General features: G+C 43.4%; 1 pseudogene; it reads left to right on the forward strand.

The window, feature by feature from the left end:
• Positions 1–2,258: 2,258 nt before the first annotated feature.
• On the forward strand, positions 2,259–2,376 carry LOC126459640 (5S ribosomal RNA; annotated as a pseudogene).
• The last annotated feature ends 6,143 nt before the right edge of the window (positions 2,377–8,519 follow it).

The following is an 8,519-nucleotide window of genomic DNA, read 5'->3' on the forward strand; positions in this document are numbered from 1 at the left end:
CAGTCAAAGACGTTATGTGACAGGAAAAAGAATGACCTCAGATGTTAAGTCCCATAATGCTCAGAGCCATTTGAACCATCTTTTGGAATAATAACTATATAGATGACGTGACATCATTCGTTTACTCTTAGAAAAAAAAGAGTGTGTTAATTGTGCGTTTATGGACGGTCAGTGTCGCGATCAGTGATAGCGATTCCAGAAATAATGGATTGGACGAAGTTCAATTGCACACAATAGTGTAGGGCGAATTATGACCTTGAAATTGGTTGTAAATGTATGCAGGTCAATTTCGTGACAGACTAATAAGTGTCGCGAGTGTGTCGCGGTATCAAGACTGCTTTAGCACCGCCGATGGTTTGCTTTAAACTCGCAAAAATACAATTTACGCGAATTCTTAATTATCACAAAAGGGCAGAATATTTGATGATCCATTGTGGAGGACGTAAGTTTGGATAGAAAGATCATTTTCAAAATCCAATATAAATCCTGTTGATCGAAGTAGCCGGGCAACCCAAAAGCTCATACGCGGTTATCAGCAGAAACAGTGTACCATTTTTCATGCACACGTTTACACTCTGCATCGAAGAGTGGATGATTTGTGGGCGTAAAATAAACATTTGAGAGCATTTGATTAAAGCAAAGGAAAAATATAAAGAAGTTTATTCGTATATTTTGTTAGTTCATGAACAGTGATATTTTCTTATAGTGCTGTAGAGCCTTACGTATTATTAATATTGTGACAGACTGATCGTATGTGCTCTAGTTGCAAGTCGAGTTTTTGGCCTGGTTAATAGTAGCTGGTTCTTAAAGTCTCAAAGGTTAAGTGAAGAATAATGTCACACTTAAATAACGCTGCATCGAAACCCACTATCTTTATACTATATTAAGCTAGCTATTTGGGAATCAGGTGATACCGTGGCCGTGTGGTTGTGTATTGTCGACAACAAGTAGGTAAACACAAACATAAACATTTCTCATGGTCTGATATCGACGAGGGAAAAAAGAGACAACAACGACGACATACACGTATACATATAGAAACGGTATACGTGGCGCCTTACAATACAACAACACAACGGACGTCACAGTATAACATCTAAATGGCACGATGTTCTGTTTGTCGGTTGCTATGTCTAGGTTCCCATTCACTGTATTATGACAAACAATTCCTTGATTCACAATTACTACTGTGTCATATAGTTGCAGTCTTTCAGCCGCCAATTAACGAAACCAGTTGTCTCGTGAACTGGGCTCTTGCTGAGGCAATACTGAGGACAAGTGGAAGACGTACCGGATGAGAAGCTCGCTCCCTGCGTCCGCCTCGGCGAGTTACTGCTGCCGGGAGGCGGGCGGGTTGCCGTAAATCTCCGCCAGGGGCGGGCCTTTACGAGGCGCCGAGTAGTCCCGGGATATGACGGCTGCGCTGCCGCGTAAAAGTCACCGGCACCTCGGCTCCCGCGACGGTACCCGGCGCACTGCTCTCGCAGAACCTCCTCCTCTCGGCTCCTGTCCATCTCTCTACGTAGAGTTCTCGACACACTTCGGTCTGACTACATCGTAAATCACTGATCAGTAATACCCGTGAGACATGGAGCTCCGGAGTTATATTCACTGACCTTTGGCACTTCCTACAGTCCCTCCACCCTTCTTCTACGTCTTCTCCATCCTTTAGCCAAAGACAGTAGCATAACCAGAAATAAATAACCCGGGAATTGTATTTTCATCTCTCATTTATTCCAGAGAGAACCCGTTTCCACATTCCATTATGCAATCATCAGGCCCTGTATGGTAACACGGTTGCTGAACTTATAGTGCGAGACAAAATACCATGCGAAAACGAACCAATATCAACACCAGCGTACGTAACACTTCTGTACGCTCGCAAACAGCTGGAGCTGTATTACATACCCTGGATCGGATATTGGTTCGCTTTTAAATGAAATTTTGTCTGGCAATATAACCTCAGCCACCATTTTAACATAGAGGGCCTGATGATGGCTCAATGGAGTGCCGAAACCGGTTGCCCTGCAGTAAATCAAAAATGAAACTGCAGCTGTTGGTTTATTTATTGCTGTATATATACATAAAACGGCTATCGTCCTATCCTTCCTCCTAGCAAGGATGGATGACGTGAAAAAAGATAGGAGTCTCTGTCTCTTTATTTGAAACAAAGTCGTGTCAGAATTCTGACATTGCCTCATTTCCTGTATCTTATTTCATGTATAAATTAAATAACATGGAATCTAATACCATTCCTTGCCAACGGCCTTGCCGCAGTGGTAACACCGGTTCCCGTCAGATCACCGAAGTTAAGCGCTGTCGGGCTGTGCTAGCACTTAGATGGGTGACCATCCGGTCTGCCGGGCGCTGTTGGCAAGTGGGGTGAACTCAGCCCTTGTGGCATACGGCCGGGAGAGCGGTGTGCTGACCACATGCCCCTCCATATCCGCATGCAGTGATGCCTGTGGGCTGAGGATGACATAGCGGCCGGTCGGTACCTTTGGGCTTTCATGGCCTGTTCGGGAGGAGAGGAGGAGGAGGAGGAGGAGGAGGAGGAGGAGTACTATCATCCCTTAAACAAGATGACTATTCAGGGCATCTATTTTAACAAAGCTAGAAACGAGTGTAACATGACCGTCGAGCTGAAATGCAGCAGCATTGTGGTTAGTGTGCCGCAGAAGATTTCTGATTTTTAGGTATAGCCGTTTGTAATAGGAAAACAAAATGATCCTACTGTATGTCAGCTGCTGACTTGAAACACACTGAATATGAGTCCGTATTGTAATATTCGTAAGATAGCTCATGTTCACCTTAAAATTTGGCCATCAGATTCAAATACATCGGAACACCCTGTTTGCTCTTGTTCGCCTTGGATTAAGATGCGGAAAAATTTAATTTTGGCTATTTATTGACATAAAAATCTGGATAAAATTCGGAATTTGAAAGCATAATAGGAAAGAAGCACAAATTACTTTGGGAGTTTAATTTTATTTTCTTTAAATAGATCAATATACGAGTACACTATGACTTACTTGTCATGTAAGAAACAGGCAAACACATTAAACCTTTCCGTGATACCAAACTCTTACGCGAGTTTTAAAACTCTTGTGATATCATAAATGTATTCCAAGTACAGAAATAATGTCCACGAGCTAGAGCATTGTTTCATGATTTACATATTCCGGTAATGTATACGTATTAGAAAAATTAAATATATATATACTTATTTAAATGACAGTCATACGTTGTCAAAACAGCTTGGAAAGATTGGAACATCTGTTCAACAACAAAAAAGAGGGATTACCTCGCATCTTAACTACCATTTTCATATGTAGCTTACTCAAAAGCCTAAATTTAGTTATTTTGCCAATGATGCAAAGAAAAGGTTAAATTTTGTCGGCTAGTGCAATAATCCCAGTACCAAAGTAGATATGTGCTGACGGGTGTGAGTATTTGGGAAGCATCAATTTAATAAGCCAAGCTCGCAAAATATTAAGATAAATTATCTCGAAAAGAACGAAACGACTGGAGTCATGATGGTGCACTCAAAGTCGTACTGACAGCACGAATTACTTTACAAACCTAAGTAGCATTTGAAGATTCAGAAAAATAAATTGACAGTTTAGCCTGGAATACACTGGAATACAGTACTCTGTGTTCCTACGTTATCAGGAATAAAGTGTAGGGACCGAAATGTTATCTAAAACGTCTACAGAAACCAGGAAGCAGTTCTAACAATCAAAGCACATGAAAGCGAAACTGTGAGCGAATCTGCACAGAGAAATCAATAAGGGAAATCATGAAGAAATTTGGGAAAGGAATTATTGTTAGATGAAAGAAAATTAAAAATTTAACGTTTTATAGTGAGCTTCATATCATATCAGGGACACAAGGGATTTTGGAACGTAAGTTCAACGTACTGGATAATGTCCTCCAAATATGATCGAACATCAACAAAACAGACTTAATGGCGTGGAGTATTAAATCACTTAATTCTCGGGGATTTGGGTTAAAAAATTAAACACGAAATGTGTTAGGAGAGTCTTATTATTTGAGCATCAAAGTAACTGACGATGGCTGATGCAGCAGGATGCAAAATGAAATAGCAAGAGAAGCGTTTCTAAAAATCGACCATAAATTAAGTATTACAAACGCGTCTATGAAGTATCTGTCCGGAGTGTAACCTAATATGTAACTGTATCTATAAAGAAAAGAAGAGAAAAATGCTGGAATCAATTCGGGAAGAGATGATATTTATGGCACAATTTCTCTAATAGAATGGATAGGTTAGTAGGACATCCCCCGAAGCTTGAAGGAATACGTAGATCTGTAATGCAGGCAAGATAACGACCGCAGGTCTGGTACGCCAACAAGGCTGAGTATGATTTTAGGCAGTTTTCCACGCTCGTAGAGGCAAATTCAGATCCGTATTTCCCGCTTCATAAAATATGATGCACAAACAAAGTACGATAACTGACAGAACAAGTTTTACACGATTCGCAGACAGGTGGGGCAAGCAACTTCCCTCGCTTAGGGTAAGTGGGGGCCAAGTTAAAACAAAAACCAGTTTGCCAAATCATGAGAAACAGAGGACGCCGTATGACAGGATAAACGTTAGGTTCAAATGGCTCTGAGCAGTATGGGACTTAACAACTGAGGTTATCAGGCCCCTAGACTTAGAACTACTTAAACCTAACTAACCTAAGGACATCACATACAGCCATGCCCGAGGCAGGATTCGAACCTGCGACCGTTGCGGTCACGCGGTTCCAGACTGAAGCGCCTAGAACAGCTCGGCCACAACGGAAGGCTAAACGCTAGGGCAGGGAGATATAAGGGGAGGGTGGAGGGAGGGAAATGTCGGCGTCAAAAATTGTAGAGAGAGATCAAGCCACTAATATGGCAAACAGGTTCAGTGGCACGTACGTTGTACCTGTATAAGTTAATTAGAGTCAAGTAAATGTGAGCTACTGTAGTTAGATAGAGATGAAGAGATTTGCACGGCATGTGGAAAAAGCTGCATCAAATGCGCTTTTTATTCCTTTTATTTTTGACAGATAATCAACATTTATTGTATGAGGGAAATCTGATTTCTTTTTTTAGCTGCACAAGAATTATTCGTCAAGAAAATGTGCGCAGGTGTGTTGTAAGAGTTACTTCTGCACTACACACCACTGACTAGAGAAGGTTTGGATTCATTGAGAGCCTGCAGTCTGTAGGCAGAGATGGGCAGTAGTCCCTGGAGAACGAATTAGTCGCATATTCAGTTGGTGCTTCTCGAGTGAATCACGATGATGGGTCAGTTACCATCCGCAGCTTACGGAGTGTGTCGGCTATAGTCTGAACAGCGTTAAAGTGCTCCCCCCTCGCTGCGCCTTCTTAAAACTTCCTCTTGTTTAGTATAGTGGCATCATTACAAGTTAATAATAATTTGTAGTAGGCTACCGTATATTTCTTGACATTTTGACTCGGTTCTTACATTGTGATGTTCGTAACACCAACAGACCTTGTAGTTGGCTTAGCACATCCGTATTACATAAGTCAGTGCGTATCCTGTAATCCATGTTGCTTGATTGATCTTGATGTGCGGATATCGAACCTTCTCGAGGTATGTGAATGAGACTACCCACCGGCTTACAAATCTCGCGTACTGATGTGAGGTACACATTAATTTTGCTCAGTTCGTCGTTTGTCGGAATTTTACAACGAGGAACCACTCTAATCTTACTGTAGATGAGGGCTGTGGACGTTGCTCCAGACGACACTTCGACAATGGTAACTTCTCTCAGACACGATTTCGCTTATCGGTTTCACTCAAGAATTCATACAGTTTAGAGATAGGTAGTGGCACCTGGGAGTTACTCACATTGTGTACGCAGCTGCACTCGAAGTAGTATGACCTAATGATGTATAGAAAGTAAAGGCGTCGGACGTAAGGTCACAACAGCAACAACAGTGTTGGTTCAAATAGCTCTGAGCATTATGGGACTCAACTTCTGAGGTCATTAGTCCCCTAGAACTTAGAACTAGTTAAACCTAACTAACCTAAGGACATCACACACATCCATGCCCGAGGCAGGATTCGAACCTGCGACCGTAGCGGTCTCGCGGTTCCAGACTGCAGCGTCTAGAACCGCACGGCCACTTCGACCGGCAACAACAGTGTAATTCATAGCCATCTGATATACGTTACAGCTCTACAGCTGATTCTGCGAACACCATTGACCCCCTTAACCCAATGAGACAGTATTTCAATAGCGTACTGATTGCCGTGAAGTCAAATTTAATACATATCGGCTAATGTAATTATTTTGCGTGTCAGCTAGTACGATGTTGAGTATGGTGGGCCTCAAAACAATCTTCTAAGCGCATAACAACAGCGCACTTTTTATTCTGCATGCACTTTTATCTCTTTTCACTCTTCAGCAGTGCACAACACACCTATTTATGATATTATTTTTCTCACTTGATGATATGTGCATCAGGAAAAGAGCGCATGCCTTTGCTTGAAATAGGAAACTTGGAAATTTGTGGTAAGGTCTTATAGGACCAAACTGCTAAGGCCATCGGTTGCTAAGATTACACACTACATAAATCTAACTTAAACTACCTTACGCTAAGGACAACACATACACCCATGCCCGAGGGAGGACTCGAACTTCCGACGGGGGAAGCCGCACGGACCTCGACAAGGCGCCTTAGAACGCGCAACTACCCCGCACGGCTTTCCTGAACTCTCGCAATGTTCGTACTCGCCGGTGGTCGCACGAGAACAGACAACACACGTGGCTGTGCGCGTGCTACCGGTTGTTACGTAACGTCAGTGTAGCAAGTTTATTTTTTTTATTTCGTCTGATGTTGTGATACACAGTCAAGAAATTGAAAATACGTGTGCCAGTAAAATAAAAAAAAAAAAATATATTTCTACAGAAGGCCAAGTGCAGACACCTGAGCGCGAAGTCAGGATAGCTGCTGGGAATCTGTGAATTGTCTACGACACTAGTAAAATATTATTAGAGATCAGTTACTTATTCACAATGTATGTAAGTCGTCGTTCTTTTGTACCAGCCTCGCATGTTGCTCATTCAGCCACTTGTTGGCCTTTAGGTGACGTTCATCGAATCAGCACAGCCGTTGCGCGCCCAGGAGATGTCAGCGGCCTATGCGCCGCGGCAAGCACCCTGCAAGCATGTGCGGCCATTTCGGCTGGTAGCTGGAGTGTACTTCGTCCCACTCTGAATTCTATATAACCCATTATGACCCATCCGCAATGTACCTGGTATCGGCAGTCATGTGGTCTGTTGATCTCCTCCCTAGCCTTGGAAGGAGTCAGCACCCGAAGGCGCCTGAATGTTGGAAAGCAACGTGGCCCCAAGAGGTCGTGTTGCTGGCTTCACTGTGGAAGTCCAGTACTGGCAGCACTCTACGATGTGTCGTTGTTGGAAGACAGAGAGATCCTCCATCAGTAGATGGTAGGCGGCGAGCAGCATTATGTTCCATCAGCTGAAGACCATTATCTTGAGTAGATCCTCGGCTACTTCATAGACCATGCTGGAGCGTCTAGGACGTAGGCTCTATTACTGTGAATGCTGTCGATCCCAATAATCAACTCACTGTGAGAGCTGGAGATCTAGAGTATTTAAAGGGCGCTAGTGCGAGGCTGAGAATGCCGGCCGCTGTGGCAGGGCGGTTCTAGGCGCCTCAGACCGGAACCGCTCTGCTGCCACTGTCGCAGGTTCGATTCCTGCCTCGGGCATGGATGTGTGATGTTCTTAGGTTAGTTAGGTTTAAGTAGTTCTAAGTTCTAGGGGACTGATGACCTCAGATGTTGAGTCCGATAGTGCTCAGAGCCATTTTGAACATGCTCAGGAGCTAACTGTTACCCATGTCTCGGTTCCTTCACTTTCCTATTGCAGTCGGTTTCCTGCTGAATGCATATGCTTACTCGGCAGACAGTGCAGTCGACCTGGCGCTCTTTCGACATATTAGCTCGTTTTCCGATTCCGCCTCTGTCTCTGGCATGACTTGAATTTTCCTATAGCAGTCTGAATGAGTTTTAATGATTCTTTTCTAATTTATACCCACTACTATTACGTGCCGTAACATTTTTATATTCTTTCACTGTGAGTCGCACGGTTGGTAAGAGAGGTGCCATCTGGTCTTGAAAGTCTACGCCGCCCGTCTTCTTTTTCACTTTGTTTACTAATGACATCTACCACGTGACATAAATGGCCTGCGTTTAGTTTTAGAAATGGCTTAAATGGTTCAAATGGCTCTGAGCACTATGGGACTTAACAGCTATGGTGATCAGTCCCCTAGAACTTAGAACTACTTAAACCTAACTAACCTAAGGACATCACACAACACCAAGTCATCACGAGGCAGAGAAAATCCCTTACCCTGCCGGGAATCGATCCCGGGAACCCGGGCGCGGGAAGCGGGAACGCTACCGCACGACCACGAGCTGCGGACGTTTTAGAAATAAGAGCCATTATAAGGTGTTCGAAAATTCCCCTTAT

This window comes from Schistocerca serialis, chromosome 2 (genome assembly GCF_023864345.2).
Source record: "Schistocerca serialis cubense isolate TAMUIC-IGC-003099 chromosome 2, iqSchSeri2.2, whole genome shotgun sequence".
NCBI lineage: Eukaryota > Metazoa > Arthropoda > Insecta > Orthoptera > Acrididae > Schistocerca > Schistocerca serialis.